The following is an 11,183-nucleotide window of genomic DNA, read 5'->3' as shown; positions in this document are numbered from 1 at the left end:
TTGTGGGGTTGTTAACCGATGTCATAAAACAATATGTGTACTACTGTTTCATGAGAAACTATTTGTTCTGTAAGCCTTCACCTGAAGTACAATAAGAAAAAAAAAATACATCATTGCTAGCATTCTGAATATTTAAAAATATCTACATATTCCTTTTGCTAGCATACATTTGCATATGTGTTACACAGCAAGAATGTGGAAATTCAAAATGTGGAGCTCAAATATTTCAAAACAGAAATAAAATATAACTCATGAATGATACCTATGGGTTTTCCCCCTCTTGTGTGTTGTCAGCACGCCAATATTGCTCATCATTTTATGATTCAATAGGGATGCAGAAAGAGGCGGACACAGATAGATTAAATCTTTGACAGTTCTTGTTCAGTGTTATATTCTTTTAATAGAGCTTCAAGAGGCAGCAGGCACACACAGTGCACGCCATGTACGATTGATAGAAAGTGTAGGTTTGCTTACTCTAATGCTTGATAATAATGAGCAACAGCAACTCTGGCATTACAAATAAGAGCACTGACAGCTGAGCAGGTAACAGCCTGCCTGCAGACCTTCAAACCCAGCGCAGATTTTAATTCTCATCTCATCAGGAACGTAGACTTTACTGAAAAGCCTTAGTGCATCTCATTTTTTTAACAAATGATGAGTGTTTTGCTTTCTCAAATTTGAAAGCTGGTTGTCAATTTAATCCAACAACTACTTGTGAGTGCCTCTGGCTAGACATTGTTTCAAACACTAAAACCCAAACCAAACCAAGCCCATTGCTATCGAGGAGATTCTGACTCATAACGACCCTTTAGGATGGAGTAGAAATGCCCCATGGGGTTTCCTAGCCTGTAATCTTTATGGAAGCAGACTGCCACATCTTTCTCCCACATATGGTGGGTTTGAACCATCAACCTTTTGGTTGGCAGCTGAGCCCTTTTAACCCCAGCACCACCAGGGCTCCTTTCAAGCACTAAAGGAATACATTAATGAGTCCCTGTCTTCACAGAACTTAGAGTTAACAGATGGGTTGAGAATGGAGTCCTTGGGTGGTACAAACAGCTAATGAGTTCGGTTGCTAAGCAAAAGGTTGGTGGTTCAAGTCCACTCAGAGGCACCTCAGAAGAAAGGCCCGGTGATTTACTTTTCAAAAATCAGCCATTGAAAACCCTATGGAGCACAGTTCAACTCTGACACACATGAGGTCACCATTAGTTGGAATCAACTAGATGGCAACTATTTTGGGGTTTTGTTTGTTTGTTTTTAGAGTAGAGATAAAACAGTTGTAAAAATTATTAAAACATAGGATAGAATATAAATGAGTTTCATAAAAAGGTAGGTATATTTCTAGTTGAGTCAATTAGGGCAATCTTCATGTAGGTTAGAATATGTGGTGCAGAGTAATAGCCTTAGACTTAAAAAGCAGTAATCATATTACATATGATTATACATGTATATGATTCTTCATATACATGAGATCCTTGCCAAAAACATCTTTAAGGGAGGTAACAGACTCCATTTTACAAGTGGAGAAACATATTCCAAGAAATAAAGCAAGAAATAAAACCAGAAATTTGTGCAGCCTGGATGCAAGCTTCTTACTCCAAATTGTGAGTTGCCTGAAAAACGTCAATTGGATGATCTAACATGGATTTGGGTAACCTAATTTGGGTGTAAATGGTAGAAGATAGAATATGGAAGATGGACTGATGGGGGTAAACTACTGATATATGGTAGTTGGTATGATCCCAAAGGAGAGAAACTTGGGAGAAAAAGCTATATTTAAGAGAGTAAGAATTAAAAAAAGAAAACAAACAAAGTGTTAAACAATTTTGGAAAAGAAACGGAAAAAACTGTGCCATGATTACTGAAATAGTCTTGTAGTTTAAAGATTATGAAACTTTAATTATGTGGCCTCTTTATTTTGTTTATCTCTCTGTAAGGTCTCAATAACTGTATATACTTTTTTTCAATGTATTAACAACTCATTTTGTTTTTTCTGACTAACTTGATGCTTTCTTTTTCTTTCCCTACCTCAGAAATTTTACCCTCTCAATTTCTTTTCTGATTTATACCGCCCAAGAAAAAAATGATTCTTACTGCTTTGTTAAGATGTTTATTTTGCCCTACAAATCCATTTGATGTTCACACATATTTATTAATTTCTAAATGTCCTGAAAGAAACATAGTTTTCTATGAGATTCATTAGGTCTTGTGAGGCAGAAACAGCAGCCAATGGGAGGGGGGAGTTATTGAGCCCTCAGATTATTTTATTCTGAAAAATGAATATGCAGTAATCAAACTGAGATTTAGATTTATCTACTGCAGCCTTAAACAACTGGTGAAAAAAGTTATAGTAAATGAAAGGAAATAGATTGTGTATTTTAGAAACAGAAAGGAATCTTACAAACTTATGAATCCAATACCTTCAACTTACAGATTGGAAAGGAAACTATGTGAACTGCCCAAAGTTAGAGTTATTTAACAAAACTTAAATTAAAAAAATATTTTAAACCAAATAAAACCCCCCAAAAAACCCATTGCCATCGAGTCAATCCCGAATCATAGTGACCCTATAGGACAGAATAGAACTGCCCCATAGGGTTTCCAAGGAGTAGCTGGTGGATGTGAACTGCTGACCTCTTGGTTAGCAGCTGTAGCTCTCAACCACTGCACCACCAGGACTCCTTAAACCAAATAGTTGGTATTAGTTTTCTTTTTTCATAAATAGTCAAGCCCAATTATGTTTCAGGTTTTGTCTTTCCATTTTATTGAAAAGCACTTTTCTCATAGGCAGTCTCATGTCAGTAATTGAGAAGAAAGAGTTAGGTTTAAATCTACCAGATTTTATCTTTCTTACATTAACTTTACTTCAGTTCCCTTTTTAGATGAAAGTTAACAAAAGAATATTTAGCCTTATTTTATAATTTAGCAGTATAAAGAGACAGAATTGGAAATTATACACCATACACAATGCCATCGTGTGGATTCTGACTCATAGTGAGCAACTCTAAGGGCAGAGTGGAACTTCCCCATAGGGTTTGCAAGGCTATAAATCTTTATGGAAGAAGTCTGCCATATCTTTCTACTCCAGAGCAGCTGGTGGGTTCAAACCACTGACCTTTCGGTTGGCAGCTGAGCACTTAACCAGTACACCACCAGGGCTCCCTATATATAACATACTTTGTTATAAATACTATGGGAAGTAAACCTATTGGAAAATATTTGAAAATTCAAACCAAAGCCAATTTTCTTACATTTAGGCTGTCTTCACCCACAAATCTAGAGGAACTTTTTTTAAGTGTTGTATGTCCCCAGTCCCATCATAGTTTAACTGTCATCTGTTGATTCAACTCAAGAAGTGAATCAAGTAGAACAGTTTTTGATCAGCTGAATTGAATGAGCATATAATATCTCTTCAAATTTAACTTATGCCTTATAACAGTGATTTTTGGGGGGTATTTTTGGAGAATGGGTAGTATTGTCTTAAAAGTAACGTAGATATAGAATACTTGACAACTAGAAAAAGACAACAACCAGCAAGGTTAGAAGGGGAACACCATCAGAAAGTGTGACAGAAATCAATACAATATGCATAAAATTAACAACCCAGATGCACTCTCAGAGGCAAACACAAGACAAGCCGTTGAATGTCATGCTATTGAATATTGTAGAAGTGTCATGCAGTTGTCATAGAGTGGTGGAAATATGGAAATCAGAGGTTTAAGGTCAACACACAGTTTAATAACTGGACACTGTGAATTAGTTAGGAACCAGAAGAGGAGACTGGATTTTAGAAAACAAATATTTTGTGGTATGGCCAGTAGCATCCATGTAGCAGAAAAAAGTGACCTATCAGGTCCAAACATACAAAAAAGATATTTTAATTTTTCCCCAAGTATATGTGTTTCCATCTCCAATAAATGTGTGTTACCCAAGCAATATTCTGATCCGTTATTTGGTCTATTGAGGAGACTTACCTGCAAGGATGGGCCTTTTAAATGAACTATATCTTCAAGAATTGAGTAATATAATGGTCCATTCTCAGTTAACAATTGGCTTTCCAATTAGCATCATTTTCACATTAAGTTACTAAGAGCCTCCCCTTCCCTTTTTTTTTTTTTTAAGGATATAATCACCCCAGTATAAAATCACAACCACATTTCAAAGCTCAGACTCTGTTTCTCTGGGGATTCACCAACGGTCAGTTTACTTGAAAAAGGACTTCATATTGATATGTATTTTGATGGTATTCTTAAAGAAACTGTGAGCATAAATAATATTAGTTGCTCAGAATCGACTCGATGGCAACGGGATTTTCAACATTAACTATGCTAATATTTTTTTCCTATAACAGAAATACTAAACGAAGAACCCAACATTTAACTCCCATTCCTAACTCCCAATTACATTTTTTAGCCTTGTCCTTATGCTCCAGGCACATTAAGACCTAAGCTTTCCTTCCCTGTGTGTTTGTCCTTAAAAATACATCCCCTGATAGGATGACCAACTGTCCAGGTGTGGCTCGGACTGAGAGGCTTCCAGGAATGTAGAACTTTGAGTGCTAAAACTGAGAAAATCCCAGGCAAACCAAGACAACGTGGTCACCCATTCTTAAAAGATGATTTTAAATACCACTTTCATGATGAGCCTTTCTTTATGTCATCATACCAGCATCACCACCATCTTTGAATCTCTTCTTGAGGCACTACACGGACTTTTTCTTTGCCCCATGATTCACCTTACTATTACCTAAAAACACTGAGCAATTTTCTTCAAAGCCTTCATTAGTTGCCATCTGACTGTTTTTGTACAGAAATACTACTTTTTTTTTTTTTTGATAATGAGGATGGGATTCTTTCTGAAAAGAGGAAGCTAAAAATATTGTAAAAACAGTTTTACTTCTGGGTCAAGATCATTGATCAGGCACATATCTTTATCTTTCTGCCTTTTTTCATTTTAAAGTAGCAAAAGAGTTATAAAAGAAGAAAAACACATCTCTAGCAGCACTGGAAAACTGTAAACAGTAGCACCAGTGGAGCAAAAACACTGAAAAGAATCTACAAGATAAAGAGTAGGTTTGTATGAGTAATCTTATTCCTTCACACTGGCACAAGAGGAGATCCCTGAAAAACAGGAGGAAACCCTATGATCATAGAAAACAGGTGCTGTAAAGAGGGTGAGCCCCACACAGCAGTTGTGAGGGTAGCTAATTAAGTAAGTAAAGATTAGCTGGACATATTGTCAAAACACTAAAAGTGGTATTTTCTCTGAGGCTAAAGGCAGAAGAAAAATTTCTAAATCAGACAGATCTGCTGGCAGGGAAAAAAAGTGAGTTATCAAGCTAGGTATCTTCCCAAAGAGATGGAATCTGGCACACAGAAAACAAACTCTTTAAGAAACCCCCATGTAATCCAGGGGAGTAGTGATTACCACATGTTCTGAGAATTCCAGTTTATTTTTCAAAGCTAGTCAGTTTAGTTTGCTGCTTATAAACATGACATGAATATAAGCAGTAACCAAGAATCACCAAACATTGGGAGAATATTATTAGCATGAAGAAGATGCACAACACTGATCTAACAGTAAAAAATAAACCCTGATGGAAACAATTAATGCATAAATCATAAAATAAATTAAAATAATCAAGTTAGTATCCTCAGAGATATTTTTGAAAATATTGTATCTTTAAAATCATATCACAGTCCTATGGCAAAAGAATCATCATGTTTAAACTAAATAATAGTTTGGCTTAATTAGTAAAGAATGTCAATCTTGAGCATTGTGCCCTTTTAAAGAATTATCTATATGAGATCAAATTGGCAACAGCAACTTGAAATGTTAGATGAGAAGTTTAGGGGGCAGTGAGTCTTAATCACCATTAAGACTAATATGGAATAACTTGGAAGAGTATAGCAAGAATGGTTGCACAACTGAAAGAATGTAATCAATGTCATCAAAATGTACATACAGGAATTGCTGAACTGGTGTATCTTTTCACCAAAAATAAGTAAATAAATAAATAAAAAGACAGGAAAAAAAAAAGAGATAAAAAGAAAGAAAGAAATTCTAAACTTAGTTAAGAGCTAAAAATATGTCAGAAGTTATACAATAGCAGTTGAATAGGGAAAGAGGATAAAGAAAATAAAAAGGGAAATATTTGAAGAAATGATGACTATTTCTCAGAATTAAAAAATTAAAAAGCGTTTATATGTTAAAGTTTATTGAATGACAAAAAAGGATAGAGAAGCCAAGATATAAATAAATAAGATAGATGATAGCTATAGATAGACAGACAAGAGATAGATAGAATTGTGAAATTTGAGAATATCAAGCACAGAGTAAATTCTGAAAATCTTAAAGTGTCCTGAAAGAGTTTAACAGCAAAAAGTAATATAAATCAAATCAACATCATTTCTCAAAGCAACTGTGGATACAAGAAAGCAATGGAAGTATCTTTTCAAGTCTTGAAGGAAAAGAACTTCTCAGGCATGCAGCTCCTAAATGGATTTGCCGCACAAAGAAAGGTATTCTTGAGAAAAGTATCACGGCAAGAAGAAAAATAGAACCTGGAGGATTCTCAAAGATATATTGGAAGTGAAACTGTGTAACTAACTTAGTAAAGCATGCTGTTATCTAAATAAACAAGGAACTAAAGAAAAAAATCAAAACAAATGGACGTAACTATAAACAATTCAAAACTAAAATTCTGGTTTCTCTCGTGGCCTAATTAATTCATAAGATATTTCAAACATCTATCTCAGTTATGGATGTGTCTGTCAGGCAGGAAAAAATATGAAGATATTTTACATTATCTACTAGACATGTAGAACACTGAAGCTAACAATTAGAGAACATACTTATTTTTCAAGTATATATAGTAATTTTATGTAAATTACATACACTCTAAGTGAAAAAACAAGTCACAACAAATTTAGAAGTATTATTATTATACATTCCATGTTTCAGACCACAAGGTAGTTAAGTTAGAAATCAATAGAATAGATAACATGAAAATATAAATTTAGAAAATTTAAAACATATTTCTAAATATATAATGAATCAAAAATGGAATCAAGCATATTTTAGAAATTATCTGGACCTGAATATCTCAAAAATATACCATATCAGCACTTAAAAGTTGAAGTGAAAGCAGAACTCACATGGAAATTTAGAAGCTTAAATTGATTCATTAGAAAAGAAGAAAAAGTGAAAGTGAACTAAGTGTCCTACACAGAAGTTAGAAAACTTATCATCAGGTAAACTCTAAAATAAGAAGCAAAAGGGACATAAAAATGACAAGATATGAAAGTAATGAATTAAAAGACAATGTAGCTATAGAGAGGGTCAAAAATATTAAAACTTGGTTCTTTATTGTGTAATACAATGGACAGCATGCAAGCAAACTGATCACAAGAAAAAAGAAAAATACACATAGGTGCAATGATTTTTCATAATTGTGAAGGAATCATTTTAAAGAGCATAACAATATGAAAAAAGAGGGGTAGCCCTGAAAAGAGTAATGTCATTTCCCTAATTAAGAAATGGGTTCCTAGAGGTCTGGTGTTCCCATATAGAAAAAGGGAAAAAAATTAAAAATAAAATGTTTTTGGAAAGTAGGAGCCAGAATTCTCGTTATATACTTTGAAATTTATAATACTAATATAGATAACTCCACTTGTACATAGAGAATATATAGAAATTTAGTATATGATTAGAGGCACTTAAAATTGTAGAGAAATGATAGACTATTCAGTAAATTGTACTGATACAATTAATAAGCCACTTGAAGGGGAAATCTTAGATCCCTATTACAAACCAAAATAAGTACCAGATTGCACAAATATTTAAATATGATATTTTTGTAATCTTGGTTTTTGGAAAAAATTTCTGGGCATGAAACAAAATCAAGAAATGATAAAAAAAAAAATTCATAGGTGTTTCTACATAACAACTAAAAGGAGAGAAAGTCCAAAAAAAAAAATTAAAAAATGTGACAACAGGGTAAAATTTGGTCCAAAATATAGCTCAAGTTATGTGATTTAGGAAGAACCATTATAGAGGTAAAGTGCCATTTTCATCATAGCATATCAAGGATACATGCTATCAACATGATTTATCACTGTTGATGTTAACTTGGATCACCTGGCTGAGGTAGTGTTTGTCAGGTTTCTCCTCTGAAAAGTTACTCTTTTTCCCCCTTTTCATACTGTACTCTTCGTAAGAAAGTCACTATGCACAATCCTTTCTTAAAGAGTAGAGAGTTAAAAGCAGGGGATTATGCTCATTTTTTAATTTATTTCAACCCTTATTTACATCGTCTTAGAACCATAGATAATTATATTGTACTTTGGGTTATAACCTAATACTACTTTATACTGTTGATCAAATTGTTTTTATTGTCAGCCATTAACAGCTCATTCAGTTGGCTCCTGTGTTCCTTTGACAGACACCCATTATTGTGGTGTTTTGTTTTGTTCTTGAAAACTTCCTTACCTTCTGCACTACAAGATATTCCAGGCTCATCTTGTATATTTCCTATCTCAATAGTAGATTCAGCCATATCTCCAGGAGTCTTCGTCTCCTTGGTATTAGAAACCAAGATCTGGGTACTAGGTGTGCTCATTGCTACTGGGGTGTTGTTGCTTTGAGACTCTCTTAGCTGACAGAGCAAAAAAATAGATGTGTATATTGTAACCTATGTATATGCACAATATATATGTATATATTTCTATATGTAACTATCTGTACCTATACTACTCTAAATATGAGTTCATACTGATACTTCAAAAGTAGTCTATTTCCACATCAATAATTCTAGCCTCTTCCCCTTTCGTGTCTATAATGTTCTTCTCCATCAGTGAAACTCTGGCTCCTATCATATGCCATCTATTTACTTTTGTTCGGTTCTTGAATCTGATGTTATGTTCTTTTTTTAATCTTTGGATTTCAATTTGGAAAATTTCTATTAACATCTTTGAGTTCACTGATATTTTTGTCATGTTGAGTCCACTGATGAGCACTTGAAGACATTCTTTATTTCTGTTACTATGTGTGTGTGTATTTCTAGCACTTCCTTTTGGTTATTTTTTAGAGTCCCCGTGTCTCTACTTACATAATGTATCTGTTCTTGCATGTTGTCTACTTTTCCAGTAGCACCCTTAATATAATTTAATTATAGTTATTAAATTCCTTGGCTGATAATTCCAACACCTGTGTAATATCTAATTCTGATTCTGATGAAGTCTCTTTAGTCTCTTCAGAGTGACTTTTTTTTTTTTGCCTTTAATATACTTTGTAATTTTTTGTTGAAAGCTGGATATGTATTGGATAATAGGAATTGAGGTAAACAGCCCTTTAGTGTGAAAATTTATGTTAATCTTGCTATGAGCTAGCCTGTGTTTAATGTTTTTTGAAGCTATAAGTACCAGAGGTTTCAAATTTCTCTAGTGTTCTTCTTTTTGTCTGCCCTATTGTCTTGGGATTCCCTAAGAACTGCTCCTTAAATAGAGTCCATACCTTGCAGCAATTTAAGCAGCAATCCGCTGTTATTATAATGGAGCCCTATTGGTGTATTGGTGTGGAGCTTTCAATAATATTACAATTAAATTTCAGTCTTTTAGTGGGCCTATGTCTCAGGGATGAGACTATCACAAGTGTTTCTCTACTAGTATATCTATTGTTCCATTGTTCTCTGCTCTCTTCCTTAGCGGCAGCATTATCAATCTTGGTCCATGAATCTCTGTCCCTTTTTTATTCTTTTTCCTCTTAAACTGTGCGATGGGGAAGTTGGATACGGCTGAAGTAGGGAGGGATTCCCTTTCCCTAACTGGGACAATGAATAAGGAAGACCAAAGAAGAATCGATGCTTTTGAATTATGGTGTTGGAGAAGAATATTGAATATACCGTGGACTTCCAGAAGAAAGAAAAAAATCTGTCTTGGAAGAAGTACAGCCAGAATGCTCCTTAGAAGCAAGGATGGCAAGACTTTATCTCATGTACTTTGGACATGTTATCAGGAGGGAGCAGTCCCTGGAGAAGGATATCATGCTTGGTAGAGGGTCAGCAAAAGAGAGGAAGACCCTCAATGAGATGGCTTGACACAGCAGCTGCAACAATGGGCTCAAACATAGCAACAGTTGTGAAGATGGAGCAGGACCAGCCAGCATTTCATTCTGTTGTCACTACGAGTTGGAAATGACTTGACAGCACCTAACAACAATAACAACAGCTGAGTTAAGGTGTCATAACTAAGCTCTAACAAAGTCCTTTAAACCAGAGGGTACAGTTTTGGTAGAACGAAGACTCTGTTCACTCTTTTTCTTCCCTTGCCAGTGCCGTGAGGGGGCTCTTACTAGGATCCTCCCAATGAGACTCTGGAGATGTTCCTGGAATGAAAGTTCACAAAGAGCCTTCCTAAGATTACAGCTCCTAAGAGTGTCTCACTCTCACATTAGTCCATACTCAGCTTCTAGGAATTTGTCAACATTATCATTTAAATGTTCCCACCAGTTTATGACACCAAAGGCTTCTGCTCTATGTAAACAGATCTTGGATTCTGTGTATCTCTGGATGTTAATATCTCTCAAGATTTACAGGTGGCAGATGGTCCTGTGGCCTCAATTCTCTGCTTAGTTCAAAAATAGTCTTTGATTTTTAGTTGTTCATCATTTTCTTGTTGTAAAATCAAGCATGAGAACTTCCAAGCTCTTTACATGTCAGAGCTTAAACTGGAAGTCCTTGTGGTAAGATTTTAACAATTTTATTTTCATTTTTCTTTGTACTATTCTGTATTACTTTTATGATAAGTTTAAGAAATTATACTTAAAAAATGGAATTGATCACAGTTACAGATAATTCCTAGACAAAACCAAACACCTTGTGGGATTGGATTACTGGGTTTGAAGGATTAAGACCACAGTCCCATGGAACATCTCAGTCAATTGGCATAATGTAATTCATAAATTTGTGTTCTACATCTTAGTTTGATGAGTGGTGGCTGGGGTCTTAAGAGCTATCAAGGAGCTATATAAGATACAACCGTTGATTTCTACTCATCTGGAACAAAAGAGAAAGAATAAAACTAAAAACTCAGAGAAGGATCTAGTCTACAGGACAAATAGCCTACACAAACCACGGCTTCATCTACCTTGAGACCTCATCTATCACTACCGACCATTCTCAT

The sequence above is a fragment of the Trichechus manatus genome, unplaced genomic scaffold, assembly GCF_000243295.1.
Source record: "Trichechus manatus latirostris isolate Lorelei unplaced genomic scaffold, TriManLat1.0 scaffold00033, whole genome shotgun sequence".
NCBI classification, from domain to species: domain Eukaryota; kingdom Metazoa; phylum Chordata; class Mammalia; order Sirenia; family Trichechidae; genus Trichechus; species Trichechus manatus.
Note: the sequence above shows the minus strand (reverse complement) of the source record.